The sequence below is a fragment of the Gadus chalcogrammus genome, chromosome 6 (genome assembly GCF_026213295.1).
Source record: "Gadus chalcogrammus isolate NIFS_2021 chromosome 6, NIFS_Gcha_1.0, whole genome shotgun sequence".
NCBI classification, from domain to species: Eukaryota; Metazoa; Chordata; class Actinopteri; order Gadiformes; family Gadidae; genus Gadus; species Gadus chalcogrammus.
The window spans coordinates 22,300,449-22,317,493 of record NC_079417.1 but is presented as its reverse complement, the minus strand read 5'-3'; positions in this window follow the sequence as shown (position 1 = coordinate 22,317,493).

Here is a 17,045-nt window from a genome sequence, read left to right as displayed (position 1 = left end):
ATATGTCTCAACCAATCATGTTGCTGGAGGCAGGGTTCTGGAAGTGCGTAATTGGCATTCAAAAGCTGCCATAAACTCGGTCAGCAGAAAAAACACTAAAGTGTCTGTAAAAGTTTCAATATATACAACATGTATTTGGCCACTGTAGAAATAGAAATTGACAGCTTCAGCTGCTCGCTCAAATGATTTTTCTACAGTAGAATATTTCTGTAACAAATAAAGGAAACCAAAACGTTTTTTGATGTTTCCAGGCTCTCTGGGCCATCTCTCTACAGAAAGTCTGCTCTAACGTCCGAGAATAACTCCATCCAAATGCTACTTTATGTCCAGGTACTTGAATGTTTTTCCACCCAAATACTTTCGGCAGAGGAGCTTGATTCATTGCACAAATGGGATTGATCGTAACATTCAGGCTGATTTTAATGCATGGATACATTGTAACCCTATTTGCATTTCCCGAGAGAATGTTTGCAAACTTGACCTTCATGGAAAACGTCCCAGTTGAAACGGCCCAGTTGAAATGGCAATCTAAATGGGTTCTGACCTTGCTCAACTCTGTCTACTGCTGATATAATATAGCTGACAGATAAAGATCATATCAACATGCTTTTATCATCCTTTTAAGTTGAAGTAATTGGCTGGCTTGAATTAATTAGCTTAGTCATTAAGTCAACAATTAATTTAAGACATCTTGCCAAAATAAGTTTCATTAAAGGTCCTGCGTGTAAAAATTGTGGTGTACACGTGTGGCAAGGGAACTGAATCCCCCCCATCACCCCTCCCTTTCCCACGTCTACGGTGGCCTGCAGTGGCCTTTATTCTGTCAGGTGCCAGTAGGTCCTTCCAAATGTTGTGATCATCTACGACAGCATTGAGTAAGCACCAGTGCCGTGTTCCAATACCCGTACTATCCGTACTTACTAGCCAAATTTTGAGTACGTAGTAGTACGTTCCAATTTAGATCCGGCGAAAATAAGTATACTTAAAGGACCCGGATGTCGTACTCAAAACGGTCGAATCGTGAAGTGTGGATCGAAGGACACTTTCCGTACTCATCGGCAGCCATCTTAGCTACGTAGCGGAAGAGGCGGAGCCAGGCTGAGCCAAAGTCGGCGCATTTTCCACATAGCCTGTATTAATAGTCATTTTGTAGTTTTTATAGCTTTTTATAGCTGATAGGCGTAAAGAGTTCACCGTTCAAAGTGGGATGTTTATTGCGGGGGAGGAGCCGCGGCGGCAGTCGTGATCGTAATTTCCGGTTCGTGCACCACGGAGTACTCGATTTGGAACAGCACTCACATCACATCATTCCTTTAAGTATACTCATGGAAGTACGGGTATTGGAACACGGCACAAGTGATGAGATTCTTTGATATTTTTTTAAGATTGTATGTCGTTCATTTGTCTGTAAATGTTGTTCAACTATAGGTCAGAGATTACATGTAAAGTTGCTTCATTTCAAAAAAATTAAAATAATCAACAAATAAAATAATGCAAATCATTGAGCTGAATGGGACTGTACACTGTGGCATCCCGCCACGTGGTCCTCGGCCTGGACGGGCCCGGGGTACCGTGGAGGACGGGGTGTACCACCCCCACCCACCAGCCGGCGAGAGAGAGCAGCCCTTTCGGCACCCCAATCAGGGTGATTGGGGGACACCTGGGCGAAAGCACGGGAGCCATGTTAAAAGGAGGACCAGCCCAGCACAGCAGGGGCACGGGAGCAGGAAGGAAGTGCTCGTGGCAGTGAGAGAGCCAAGAGGCCCACGGAGGCCCGAGAGACCGCGTCTCCTTTATGGTTGATTGTTAAGTTGTTTGTGAATAAATGCCTGAAATGGCTTTAACCCCAATGCCGAGCGAGTTTTGTAAGTGGATTCCGGCTCAACCGAGCACCGGGATACCACATATGGTGGAGAATGCAGGCATAAGAAGAACCCACTACGAACCCCCCGGAAAAGTACCCCACCCCGCCGCCGCCGCCGCAAGGGACGCCGCCGCCGCCGCAAGGGACGCCGCCGCCGCCGCAAGGGACGCCGCCGCAAGGGACGCCGCCGCCGCCGCAAGGGACGTCGCCGCCGCCGCCAGGGACGCCGCCGCCGCCGCCGCCGCCGCCGCCGCAAGGGACGCCGCCGCCGCAGCGGGAGAGAAGGCCGCAGCGCGAGACCGGGACGCGCCGGCACCGCCGGCCTACGCGGACGTGGGGACGTGTCGGCCCTGCATGCTGGCGACCTGCTTGGCGCAGGGGATGTCCGGGAGCCCGACGGTACCGGTGCGGGTGATGAGCAGAGACACGCAGGCCCTTCTGGACACGGGCAGCGTGGTTACCCTCCTTCGCCCTGTCTTGGCGGGTGGGAAGGCGGGGGAGCCCATGGAGGTGGCCTGTGTGCACGGGGGGACCCGGACCTACGAGACATGCCACGTCGTCATCCGGACCCCGCACGGGGTGTTCACGGCTCGGGCGGGGATTGTACCCAACCTCCCCGTGCCGCTCCTGATTGGGAGGGACTGCCCGATATTTCGCCGGCTTTGGACCCCGGCACGAGAATCCCGGGGCGGGAGAGATGCGGTCGCCGCCGCGGCAGGAGAGGCAGCTGCCGCCCGCGCAGCGGGAGACGAAGCGGCGGGAGACGAAGCGGCGGGAGACGAGGCAGCCGGAGACGAGGCGGCCGGAGACGAGGCAGCCGGAGACGAGGCAGCCGGAGACGAGGTAGCCGGAGACGACGCGGCCGGAGACGACGCGGCCGGAGACAACGCGGCCGGAGACGACGCTGCCGGAGACGACGCAGCCGGCGCCGCAGGAGACACCCGGCCCCGGCGAGATACCATCCTGGGCGGGTCCCTCGACTACCTGGGGCTTGGACAAAGGGTGGAGGAGTGTGGCATCCCGCCACGTGGTCCTCGGCCTGGACGGGCCCGGGGTACCGTGGAGGACGGGGTGTACCACCCCCACCCACCAGCCGGCGAGAGAGAGCAGCCCTTTCGGCACCCCAATCAGGGTGATTGGGGGACACCTGGGCGAAAGCACGGGAGCCATGTTAAAAGGAGGACCAGCCCAGCACAGCAGGGGCACGGGAGCAGGAAGGAAGTGCTCGTGGCAGTGAGAGAGCCAAGAGGCCCACGGAGGCCCGAGAGACCGCGTCTCCTTTATGGTTGATTGTTAAGTTGTTTGTGAATAAATGCCTGAAATGGCTTTAACCCCAATGCCGAGCGAGTTTTGTAAGTGGATTCCGGCTCAACCGAGCACCGGGATACCACAACACATAGGCTCAAATTCCGATTAACACTCCATCAGGCGCGTCGTTAGACCTGGGCATTCGGGGCTATAGCCCCGGATCTTTTGGGATCAGCCCCGGATCTCTGCCGTTAAAAAAGAAAAAAAAAAAAAAAAAAAAAGTGTGTGTGTGTGTGTGTGTGTATGTATGTGTATATATATATATATATATATAGCTGCTTTCATACACGTAAGTACTGGCTGCTCTTCTGAATATATGCTGCATCGTTGCAGCAACATTGAAGACGATCGCGTTGACTTCTGCGGTCTGTTTCAAACCAAAACAAACCTGAGTGACAGCGGCCGCACTTATCCCGCCTCCTGCACATGTACGTAATATCCCTCCCCTTGCAATGCCGGCGCTGGCACTGGCCGCGGGAGCAAGATGTTATTCTAACAAAAATGCATCAATCATTGTTTTATTCTTTCATTACACAATTTATTTCATTCTTATAAATAAAAAAATAATATAAATACATATATAAATCTAGCCAACTTGTCAATCAAAATTAGTCTTGTCTTGTCTCTCTAGTGGTTGTTCATTCTAAAACACTACAATCTTTTGAGAAGCAAATGGTTGCAGCCTCTATAGGCTTACTGTGGCGCTGATGTGAGTACTGTATGCATGCAATACTACTACTCATAGTAATAATCAGAGAGGGTTGAGAAACAGTGGGTTGACAATCCCTTCTGGTACCTCATTTTGAAAATCCCCAAAAAAGAAACTTCACATAGGACTGTCTTTCAATTTTTAATACATTGCTTTGGAGGTTTTCAATCTAACATCCCACTGGTTTGATTTTACCTAAGAGAAAAATGTTTATTTTTTAAAGCATCCACAGCAGCCATAATAATGAGATTATGAGACAATGAGAATGAAGCGGCAACAGTGTGACTGTGCAGAGTGAGAGAGATGTCTTCAATGGATGACCAGGGATTGGTGGTGGCGTTACCCAGGAAGGGCGGCTGTAGTTAACTGCAAGCAACAGAACATGAATACATGTAGTGAAGTGGAGGAAGGAGTCGAAATGAGACTTCATTAACAGATTCATGTACAGCTCAGATTTATATGGAGATAAGGTTCTTAAACAACTTGCATACAGCATAAGCAAGTAACAGAAAGTCTGGGAAGATTATTTTTTCATTATTTAAATCTACAACCTGGTTACACGTCGCGCGATAGCGCATATCATTTCATGCAAGCGAGTGTTTACTTCCTGGTTACAGGTCGCGCGATAGCACATATCATCTCATGCGATCTTAAAGAGAACTTGACGTGAACAGTTTAGGAATGCATATTCCGGGAAAACATTAGAACTCTGAAATGCTGACTAAATATAAAGCATGTTTTTATCTGTAACATTAAACCTACACGGACAATAAGTAATAACTTAAAAATGAAACATAAAAGCAGACCACTACTTACTTGCCGTTGCCTGGCTGGGGGAGAAAGGTCCGTCGGAGCAGCGATGGCTTCTTGACATGTGCACGCAGGCTATATAGGCTATTCTAATGTCTTATTTTTGCCCTGGCGCTCGGCATAGGCGACCTATGTGTTGGGGGCGCCCTTAATTAATTAATCGATACATTAATTAATTAATTAATTAATTAATTATTTAATTAATTAAGATACCGTAGCACGCAGGAGTCAGGATGGTGCTCCCCCCCGGGCTAAAGCCCCGGATGTTTTCAATTGCTAACGACGCGCCTGCACTCCATTCATTAGAATTCAGGAGGATTTTAGTCGTTGAATATAATGGTTAAACCAATCAAAATCGGTATCTTTGTCATAGTCAACATGGACATTACATGTTGGAGGCATTCTGTCTGTCACTTTTAATGGCGGACAAAATGCCACCAAAGAAAAATTGCAAACCTAACGAGACTGAGGAGCTCAAAAAATCTCAAAAAGCCTCAGCATAAAAGAAAAAAATCATGGATCTGATGTGGGAAATCCACACACGATCCAAAACATGGAGATGGAAAATAAAACACTTTACTGGAAAATCGAGTGGACGATCTGGAGCAGTACTCCGGTATGAACGATCCCATCCTCAGCAGTCTGAGGACTGAACACCGGAGCAATACCTGAGCTGCTGCGGCCTCCGAGGACACCGCCGCTGGAGCAACAGGTGCTTTGCTTTTATTGAAAGCAAGGGCATTTCTGTTGACAGCAGAGACATCAAGACCTGTCATACCCTGCACAGAAGAAAGAAAGCGGCAGCCCAGCCATAATAATCCAGTTCACCAACAGAAAGAACCAACATGCAATCATCAGACAATGAAAGAAATTAATAAATAACCTAAACTGAGTAGGTTATGGTCCATATTCAACTGAATATGAAAAACTGCCCATGAAATGTTTTAAAACATAGAACATAAACAACAAGACATTGAATTTTTTTATAATTAATAACCCACAAAACCATTGTGAATATTATACAGAAGAACAATTCAAAATAAGTGTAATAATGGACAGGGCAATATCCATCATACATTTCAATAGCAAGAGCCTTAATTCAAACTTGTCAAAAATCAAACAATGTTTAGGGCAACTGGACAACAAATCCACTGTAATAGCAATAACTTACACCTGGCTTAATGAGGAGAAAAGTGATATGGTTGAAATTGAGGTACTCAATTTTTTTTGTTAATAGGACTCAATCGAAAGTTGGAGGGTTGCACTACATATTAATACCAGCTACAAAAGCTAATCTGCCAGTAAAATAACATTTGCTTTTGACAACATTATGGAATGCTTTAAAAATGGAAATGAGATGGAGAAATCTAAAATATCTAGACAACATATACACAAACGTCTTGGATAGGAAATTCCCAGTGGTTTCGTATTAAATGACGCAAGCGATCACTTGCAAAATAACCAGACACAAAACACAAAATGCTATAAATTCCCTAAAAGAAGTCAAACAAAAACAAGACTGGAACAAAGTAGATGTTTAAGGTGAAAATTAAGCCTATTAATCATTTCTGGACAAAATATGGTCCTCTAGAAAAGAAAATAGTGAAACCAAAATATACTGAGAAACCAGTGTATTCATTTAATTGTGGGTTCCAATCTGTATTCTTGTCTGTATTGTGTTATTGTATCCTTGTGAAACATCCTATTATGCAGATCAAGTTCTGTCCCAATACACAAGTTTGCATTTCGCAAAGAACGGTTATAATTCCATTTCACCAAGGATGCATCGGTTTTTTACTTTGTGTGAACTCGACAGAACTTGTGAACCAGCAGCAGAGCAGACAAACGGCAACAACCACTTTTAAGGCAACGAACAACTGCGTATATTTCGAATATTGGCAGTGTTATGGGAATTGATGAATAATACATTAATGTTTTAGTGTACAGATGAGCAGATGGCTTCAATTATTTTGAGTGTTATAGCCTGGTTTCTACTTTGGAGGACTGCAGGCGCGTCTCTTACCTGTGCGCAATGCCAGAAGGAACGCATTGTCTCAAAATGTAAACAGCGTTCTGCGTCATCGTGACCTTGCAAGTACATACTCCACAGTGTGACGAGCTAGCACATTCTCCCCAAGAACCAAAGTCCGTTCTCTGCATTCTTGGTATTGAAAAAGGCCCTGTATCTTAGATCTTATGGATTTCCTTTATCAGAGTGTGTGAACATAGGCATGGATAGGCAAGTATATTGGCTTCTAGTATATTCTGTTTGCGTTGTTACTGTGGAACATGACATTTACACTTTTTGAGATTATGAACATCATGTATCTGTTGTTGATGCTAACCGTTTTCTTTGCAGGAAAAATACTAAAGCTCCATGTAGCAATACAGTAAGCACATGAAAAAATGCTCTGCTCTACGTAACAAAACATAGAACTACTGAAATAATCACACATGTTCCGGTTGTGTTCCCAGACGGTACCTTGATGTAAGCGACACAATGGGAGGGTGGGTGGGCGGCTCCTGGCTCTCAGCTTGGCCCCAAAGCGCCTCGCGGCCCCTTGCCAAAGTCCCCACCTTTCTGCCAAATGGTGCCCCCCGTAAGGGAGTATTAAAATTAACTCGGCGAACCCGCTGAAACCCATTGGGTTACGTCACGGATGCTACGTCCACATTGGCCCTGGTCTGTGGCTCTAACCCAGAACCTTCCGGCTAAGCCTCCAACTGCTTTTCCACCTGGATGCGACTTTCCACCAAATCCTCTTTATTTCTACGCTTAACTCTTCAGTCCTGCTCAGCACCTGCATGGGCCTGCTGAGATTGACCTGGGAGGGATTTTGAAGAGGTTTTTTGAAAGTCATTATGTTTTCGGTTGATTTCGGTTGTTGTTTTGCGTGCCTTGTTTGATAAAAAGGGTCTGTAGAGGCTGGAGCCGTCCAGGCAGCCAGCCAAAGCGGGCAGAGGCCTGTGATACCAGGGGTATAGTGCCCAGTCGCTATGGAGGTGAGGGGTAAAGTGCCCGGTCATGTCCAGGCTACGGCGGCGAGGGGTATAGTGCCCGGTCATGTCCAGGCTACGGCGGCGAGGGGTATAGTGCCCGGTCATGTCCAGGCTACGGCGGCGAGGGGTATAGTGCCCGGTCATGTCCAGGCTACGGTGGTGAGGGGTATAGTGCCCGGTCATGTCCAGGCTACGAAGATCAGGGGTATAGTGCCCAGTCATGTCCAGGCTACGAAGATCAGGGGTATAGTGCCCAGTCTTGGCAAGTCCAGCGATATATTCTGCAAACTGTCGCTTAATGTGTGTGTGTGTGTGTGTGTGCGTGTGTGCGTGCGTGCGTGCGTGCGTGCGTGAGTGTGTGTGGCACACACACACACACAGCCTAACGTTTGGATTTTCCATCCAGTATAATGCATTATGCAGATGCTCAGATAGCTGTACTTGTCCAGTGTGCGGCACTTGAAGGGAGGATGAGAAAAGCTGATTGGAAATTAAATCTACCATTTCAGATCTTGATAAATAGTATTTTAACTTTTTCATCTGCATTTGTATCCTAACTTTAGGCTAAGTCTCACTTCAGGGAACAGGAAACAGAATGCCTCACTCTCAGCGGCGTGCACATCTCGCTATTGCTCATTCTTCTCTCGCTGTTCTTATGCCAAATACCCCCTACCCCCACCCCCCTCCCCCCTCCTCCCCCTCTGGGGCGGACCTTCTGGACGCCTGGATGACACTGTTGTCGGCACCACAATCAATGAACCCCCCATTTATCAGCTGACCCCGTCGCAACAGTATTGTGGATCTGCCCGGGATAGTTAGTACTTATTTGGCTTGACCGGTGCGGTGGCATAAAGAAAAGTATAAATGCTACCGCTGAAATCCCACAGTGCGTATTGAACGCCGGAAATCATTAACTTGTCAATTTTTGGGGGGGGGTTCTGCCCCCGCCAATGCGCGAGTCGGTGCAGGTATTACACACAATCATGATCCTCTCTCTTTACCTCTCTCTCTTTCGCTCATTATAATTCCATTATATTTTACTTTCTTGGCGCGAGGCGTGGAAAGAAACGACTTGGAGATACGAGCAGCGTGCGCAGCAGCAAGACCCGATACCAATCAGCGGGAGAAAGGTGTCACAAAGTTGTACACGAGTGCACTAATACAACTTCATTTTAACAAAAAACTGGGAATCTGTCCGTGCCAGCATTATTACAACTCTAAAGAGAGGGTGGGGAAATGAGCGAGAAGCAAGGGGAAATGAGGGGGCAAAGATATTGGGAGCTAGATGATAGAAAACGTAGGCGTAGACAGCGGGGAAAGTAATGTGTGCGTGAGTGTGGGGGGGGGGGGGGGGGGGGGGGGGGGGGGGGGGGGGCGCTATCTGATCCCTCTCCGCGCCGCGCCTCTCGTTCCTCATGCCTTGTCGTCCCTAATCTGTACATCCGCTGCCTTAATGTTGACAAAAGAGCCCGCGACGAGTTATCTCCTCTGCGGTGGGAAATATCGCCAAGGCAGCAGGTGTTTCGTTTAAAGCCCACGCTGTTAGTCCTCGTGCATTGCCCACGAACACACTCCAATCGCGCCCTGCCTCCCTCCCTCTCTCTCTTTCTCTCTCTCCCTCTCCCTTCCTCTCTCTTCCTCTCACTCTCTCTCTCTCTCTCTCTCTCTCTCTCTCTCTCTCTCTCTCTCTCTCTCTCTCTCTCTCTCTCTCTCTCTCTCTCTCTCTCTCTCTCTCTCTCTCTCTCTCTCTCTCTCGTTGTCCCCTATCTTTGTCCTATCCTCGTCTTCTGTCACACGTGCGGTGACGGCGAGCTTTAAAGGCTGCCTCCTCGATGCCCACCTCGACTGTGCTCACAAGGTTTGCTCTTCTTCGGTTTGCTTTCAGTTCTTCCGCGTTCAGTCTCCTCCGCCCCCCTGCCTCCTTGCTGTCCTCACTCTTCAAGTTTGATCACACCTGACCTTGACTACCTTTTATTTTAACACTGCCAAATAGCATACACGTCCTTATGACACACACACACCAACACACATATACACCCACACACGAACACACACATACACAAACACACACACACACACACACACACACACACACACACACACACACACACACACACACACACACACACACACACACACACACACACACACACACACACACACACGTACTGACAACACACATACCGACAGTGATAAAAGGTAAAATAGCTTTTTTTGTCTACAAGGGGATCTTTTTTTATAACATGATGTATGCATATATCTTTCATCATTTCCTTTACCGTCTCTCTTCTGAAAGTAAATACGCCTTCATAGTATCTTAATAAACTAGATGCATAGGCCTACTTGTATAAATATGTTTAACCCTACGAGTATCATCTAAATATATTGGACTTGTTTCAAGATTTTATCCTGAATTTGATATTCTATTATTGTCTTATTTTTTTGTATTTTACCGCAATTAGTTTAGTTCACCTGGATTATCACCAACAGTGGCGGTTCTACGTCCAGGTAAGCCCTGGGCGAGACACCACCTGGGCGAGACAGCTCAGTGATAAAACTTTTGGTCACCACTAATAATACAGTATCTAATCTGCATTTATCGATATATATATTTTTTAAACCATTTATTCAGGGGAATGCAGGTGAGAGCAGGCAGTCTTTTTCAATGACTCCCTGATTACAACATATATAAAAAAAAAACAGAAATCCAAATGCCCAACAGATATGAACGGTCGGTAAAGAAAAACACTGCAATGCATAAAGTAAATAAATAAATAATACTATACAATGGGATAACAAAAGAAAACATTAAATACACAAGCAATCCTCATCCAATGCGATTTGATCTTAACTGAGGTGAAGAGTAAACGGTTTTGGAAGAAAAAGGTTATATTTTGTTGGACGTGTGTGTGGGTGTGCGTGTATGCATGTGTGTGTGTGCGCGCATATGTGTGTGTGGGTGTGCGCGCGCGCGCGCGTGTGTGTGTGTGTGTGTGTGTGTGTGTGTGTGTGTGTGTGTGTGTGGTCGGCATGGGTGTATGTGTATGTGTGTACTGTGATGACAGTATAGGTATTGAAAGAGAATTAGAAGTGACATATAAGGCGGTGGAGGCTGTGCAGCCGTTTACGAGCGATAAGCAGACGCAGAGATCATCAGCGCTGGCTATCTGGGCTCCGGCTTTGTTCTCCACTCTCTCTCTACGCTTTGAAGTTTCAACACAAGATGGTGAAGAAAAGTTTCAAAGAAATGCAGGTAGCCGAGGAAGACCACCTTGAAACCTGACGGGTGATCTTATCCACTAATCATTTGAAAGGATTGGAATAAAATAATTAGGATATTATTCACGCAGTATTGACCAAACGTTGCGTTTGCGTGAGTCAAAACGAGGACGATGTGACCAAAATAAATGATTGCATTTAAAGGAGTTTGGTTTTAGATTCATCAGTGGGATCAGGGAAACTGTCGATGAACTAGTTTACTAGCAACTATTGTCATCTGTGTTTATCATAAGGCTAACTAGTGTTAGTGTGTATAGTCATAGGTGTCATACAGTGCTATCACAAGACAGCGTTAGTTTTTATAGTAATTTCTCTATCTAGCTTTAGTAACTAGCTCTAGTGTGTATAGTCCTACGTCTCTATCACAAGACTAACTAGTGGTATTGTGTAAAGTCATGTGTCTCTATCACAGCCTAAAAGAGCAAGAATCTGAAACCACCAAAAACAGTCCCCTCCTCCTCTGCAGCCTCCTAACTCTCTCCGCCAATGAGAATTCACACACTTGTGAATGATTATTTGTATCATGTAATGGTTTTGTAATTCTGATGCATACATTTGCCCCAACCCCACTTTCTGTAGGGCTTTCGAGACACACTTTTTGAGACACATTCCCAACGCGTTTCATTCCTCCATTTTATTGCCCTACTGACCTGGGGCCCCCAATCACTGAACTATAAACTCATGCCCCCAGGGTCCTAAACTCTGTCCCTGCTGAATATGGATACATTGAAGGGTGGATCATATTTGGTGGGAATTGGTAGGATTTTGAAGCAGAAAAAATAAAGATATGTGTATTGCTACAGTCCCAGTCAGACTCAATCACTGTGTCCATCAAAAACCAAACGAGGCCTAAACCAATCAATAGAAACGTTGCAAATTAATCAACATCCAGTGATCAAATCTATCGTATCTAGTGATTTATGATAAATAGTAAATTCTCTATCTATGGGTTTTTCCAATAATGTTGTACTGCATAAACACATTGTTATAATGATTGATAACTACATAGAGAGGGAACATGTTTGCTGACGTTTGAGAAAACGATTAACTGACAATAGTCACTAAACTAAATTACCATGGGCATTGCAACACAAAGTCGACATGGTAATTACTCTAATGATTGATTAATTAATGATGGGGGAAGCATTTAATATTCATGATTCACTGTGAACGTGCGTGTTAACCAAGTGAAATGTGCATAATTCAAACAGGCACTATTCAAATAATGAACACACCCTTACACCCCTAATAAATTATCACATTCAGGAGCGCACTTGGATACCGGCATGGCGCTAACTATCTGGCAGAGCTGCTTAGTAAAACAGGGTATTAGGGTGCGACGAAACGCAGGAGACACCTGGATTTGGTGACAACATTTTATCGCGAAATGGATTATAATCTCTGTTAATGGGTTCTTATTGATGCGATGAGGGGGATTTCTTGCTGATCTCGTGTTGTCTTTAATGTTGTGCAAGGGGTGTTGTGGCTGGCTGTAGAAGCTGGCCAGAGCAGCGAGGTCCCGGTCAGCTGCACCATCTGGGCCAATGGCAGCATTGTTCACTTGGCGTAGCAAACGCCTTTAAGAGGAAGAAAAAATCTTCCTCTTAAAGGTCCCATATTATACCACCAGCTGTGAGTGTGATTAGCCGTTACAAGCAGTTTTGAAAATCTGCCCCTTCTGACATCAAAAGTGGGCGTGTCCACCTAGATGTATGACGGATAGATGAGCAACGTTGGCTACAGTCCACTGGGTAGGCTGGTAGACGGATCTATCCAGGACACGTCTAGGTGGACGCGTAGATTTTCAAAACGGCTTTTAACGCCTAATCATACTCACACCTGGTGCCCTTTCATGTCACGAATGTATTCAACGTTATCCAATGTTGTCGTTACTATTAGTTACGAATGGAATTATTTCGTGCTGGTGCTGTTGCTATTATTAGTTATGTAATAATAGTAAAAATTATTATATTTATTCAATGGCACTTCTCCACATGCTATTTGGTTCAACATCACTAACAAAGCTGTTTAGTGGAGAGAAAGAAACACGAGTAATCGGTTTGCTCCGGCACAAAACACACGCAGCGCACAACATGGCTATCAAAATAATTAGCGGTACTTTCTCTCTTCCTCCCCCCCCCCATGAGTACTCAGACTCCCTTATCGCCATAGATACGGGACCCTTGTTCTCATATACGTAGGGCCACACTGTCTTCAAATAAAAGCACTCACCACAGGTACTTGAATTCATTTTGGACAGAAGTGTGTCCTAAATACCATTTAGCGCGGTGTTCAGCCCCCCGTTAATGCTGTGGGAGCGCCACTCTGCTCCTGCAGATTGACTTTCATGCGTTCCCTGTGGGCCATTCGTCTGCACGTTGACTGCCATTTAGTGTCCATGGAGTCATAACTCGTCTCCAGAGTGACACTTAACACTCCTAGCGGCTCGTAACCAGGGCCAGAGGTTAGGTGGCTGTTGGGGGGACACTTTTCCTTCTCTGCAGCCCCCCCCCCCCCCCACACACACACACACTCAGTATGGATCCCGTTCGATCTTCCCCCCTGATTCTGTTTTCCCCGCTCTCCATATCACTCTGTCTCTCAAGCTCCTTCTCTTGTGGCAGTTCTCTCGTGACTATCTTTTCCTCCTCTGGCCCCCTTCTAACTACTGTGTTCATCTTCATGTCACTTCATAATTTTTTATCTCTCCCCCCCTTTTCTTTTATGGCGGTATTTGATTAAACAAATCTGGCGGCTCCCACACTCTGGCGTCGGCTGCGTGTCCTGGCCGCCTCAAGGTTTTTGCTTGAGGTGCTTTCAAAGGAGGCGAGGACTAAGCCTCCCAGAGGTGCCGGAGACCTGTCTCTCCCCCAGGGGCAGGGAGAGCAGGGGAGGGGTGGCAGTCTCCTCACATGCAGTGTGTTTGTTCAGCGAGAGGACCACCGCACACTCTCCTGGTGGTAGGGGGGGGGGGGGGGGGGGCTCTCCCAGGCCAGGGAGCTGTGCAGGTGTGGGAGGTGGAGACACAGAGAGTTATCAGCCCTGCACTATCTCAGCTCTGCTAGAACGGGTCAGAAATGGCCTCAGATAAGACATTGGAATGGGTGATTCAGGGATTTATTGATTTATAGAGTGATTGATCTAGTGATTGATTGCAATGTGTTGCAGACATAGTTATTTGACGTGTGTCACATCAGCTTGTCTTGTTGACCTCATAGTAGAAGGCCCTGTGTGCCCCTATTTTATTATGTTCAGATTCATATTTGTTGTTGACTATCATCAAACCTCAATACACATACAGTGTCTGAGATGAACTATAAACCTCATTAATATAGCATAAAACATATCTGCATGTATATTGAAAACAGAAAGCAAAAACAAGGTATTTTTCCAAGTATTTCTTTCTCTTTTCCTTTATCCCTTTTCCTTGTTCTTTGTGTTAGTACTGACCCTTTACCAATATATTACCGCAGACATTGGAAATCATGTTTGATTGTCCTATACTATTACGGCCATAAAGCATTCAACTAGATATTGAGTGTTTGTTCTCCGGGTCTACAGGGTCAGGAAGTTCTTCGTTTTTATAACAGATGAAGCTTCTTGACAGCATCTGAAAAATAGTTTTCGGGAAGATGAAATTACATTTTCTTTAGCTATTTTCTTCACACCACTCTTCATCATGCTGTCAGCTCAGTCTTTCCTCTCTTTCTCTCTCTCCCTCTCTCTCTCTCTCTCTCTCTCTCTCTCTCTCTCTCTCTCTCTCGCTTTTACCTATTAAAACAGCACTCTCTCTCTCACCCTCGCTCTTCCTTCTCCACTCTTCCACTCATGCTTGCAGTGAAAACTGCTTCTGCACTGACAGTACAGGGTTCTTAATTGGCCTGCATGTCTCCTCCTCCCCCCCCACCTCCTCTCATCTCCCCTCCTCTTCTGCTATTTCCTCTCCCCCTCTTCTGTCAATTCCACTGTGCTATTTACTCTACTAATTTCCTCCTAGCCAAGCAACCTCCCTCCCGTTTCCTCCCTTTTCCTCTCTCTTTCGCTCTCTCTCGCTCTCTCCTTCTCTCATTCTCTCTCTCTCACGAACACACACACACACACTCCTCCTTTCTCTGGTTGGACAAACCGAGAGAGTGAGAGAGAAAGTGAGTGTGTGTTATTTATATTTTCCAGACCTCGCATGTTGTGCCTATCATTCCCTCTACCTGCATATTGAATTAAGCCTGGGTTGTTATGGCTCATCTCATTCCAGAGCCCTAGGAAAGACTGCAGCACTTCTGATGCGTTTGCGTGGCGCTGTCAACATCCCCCTCCCCCCAAAGAGAAGCCGAGAAGATCCTGAGATGTAGGGCAGGTAGGCTGTGTGCTGCTAGAGTATCCTCTGAGGGTGTGTGACGCTAAACATGGAGTAGAGACGGCAGTCTGCTTATCAGAGGACAGCCTGGGTGATCTGGCCTTACAGTCGCTGAGCGAAATCGATCCCACTAAATAAGCGGCGGCAGCAGATATGGAAGGAGTTAGTAATTATGTACCAAATCAACGAAACACGACAACAAATATAAGAAAAACATGTTGACCCCTTGTTTTAATGTATGGATAAAACATTTTGAGGCATTCTGTTGCAAGACTTGTTGACGAGGTCAGAGTTTAAATTGATGTGTTGCTCTGAACTATGCTCAGAACTGCCATATCATAAGGCCCCGGAAATACCTTCTGTGTTCTTGTCCACGGACAACTGCTGACTTGGATTGGTTGTCTTTTTGGCCCTTTGTCACACGGTTTTGGGCACTTTGGATAATTTCCATCAATCAAGTGTTGCTCTAAGAGCGACACATCCTACGGACCTCCGGTTGTTACGTTCTCTCGAGCCCTTCCACATCGATTCCGAGCCGTCTACCCCCAACGACACATACAAGAGGAACAGCTACTGTGCCAAACTCCAAGCTTGTTTCATTAAAAACAGAACACGCTTTTTAACAGTCCAATAACTTCTCATCAAGTAAAATCTCACTCCTGTTCCTCTCGGCCAATCCTGTTGTCCGTCTCATTCATATGGGCATGGTCAGGGCTATAAAAGTTGTTGAGGGTTGGCCTAGCTTCTTTCAAAGGCATGAAACGGGGGGCTGACTCTTCACCCCATCAGCTCCTCTTTCACTCAGGTACGGTGTCAGGATCCAAGTAGAATTCCAAGTGGCCACATATTACAACCACCAGTAATATTTCACAAGATATAACGGTACTTTATTGATCCAAGATGGGACATTTTTGTGCACCCTCTGCAGCACGTACATTGTTTGTACTTAACGTTACAAATACGTAAGATTGTCAGCGCCTGACGTCAGCTTTTGAAAAAACATTCAGATGGTTCAGTTCATGTGTCTTCCTCATATCGCCCCATTGCAAGACATTTGTAAATATTATAGGAAGCTGACTAAAAGAAGCAGCTATTATAGGGAACAATTTGAGGCCCATTGCTTTGGGAAGGGATTCATCTGCTTGTGATATTATCTAAAGAGTAGCCGCTAAAACGTTTTGGGTTATTTATAATCACTAAAACTGTGTAACTGTCTACCATTAAGAGCTATAAAATCTGCCGATTTTCTGCCTCAGAGCACAAATAAGGTGGGTGCCAAGCCCGACGGCGGGCTGCCATCCTCCTGTGTGGCAGCGGAGACAACTGAGGACCGTGTGTATTTAAGGGGGTGTTAAAAAAATGTAAAGTAGCATTCCTGATGATGGCATCATATTTTATCATCTGGAGTGAAAGCCAACTCAGCTCTTTTCCCTCCAATACAAGCAATCATCTTTCGACCTAAAACTGACATAAGTTCCCGATGGGATGTTTAGCTCCTTTTCCCACAGATTATTATGGGGACTCCCCTCGCCTGATGGAGGCATCTGGGTGAGGCGGTTGGCCGTCCAACTCATATATAGGTGGGTGTGAGAAGACTTGTAGAGTCATTATGATGAGGGGCTACGCAAATAAAACAACTTGCATAGCTTGTTTGAAAAGGTTTTGTTCTTTAAATCCATGTTCTGCTGTAGTTCACAGCAGAGCAGAGCTCTGTGAAGCAG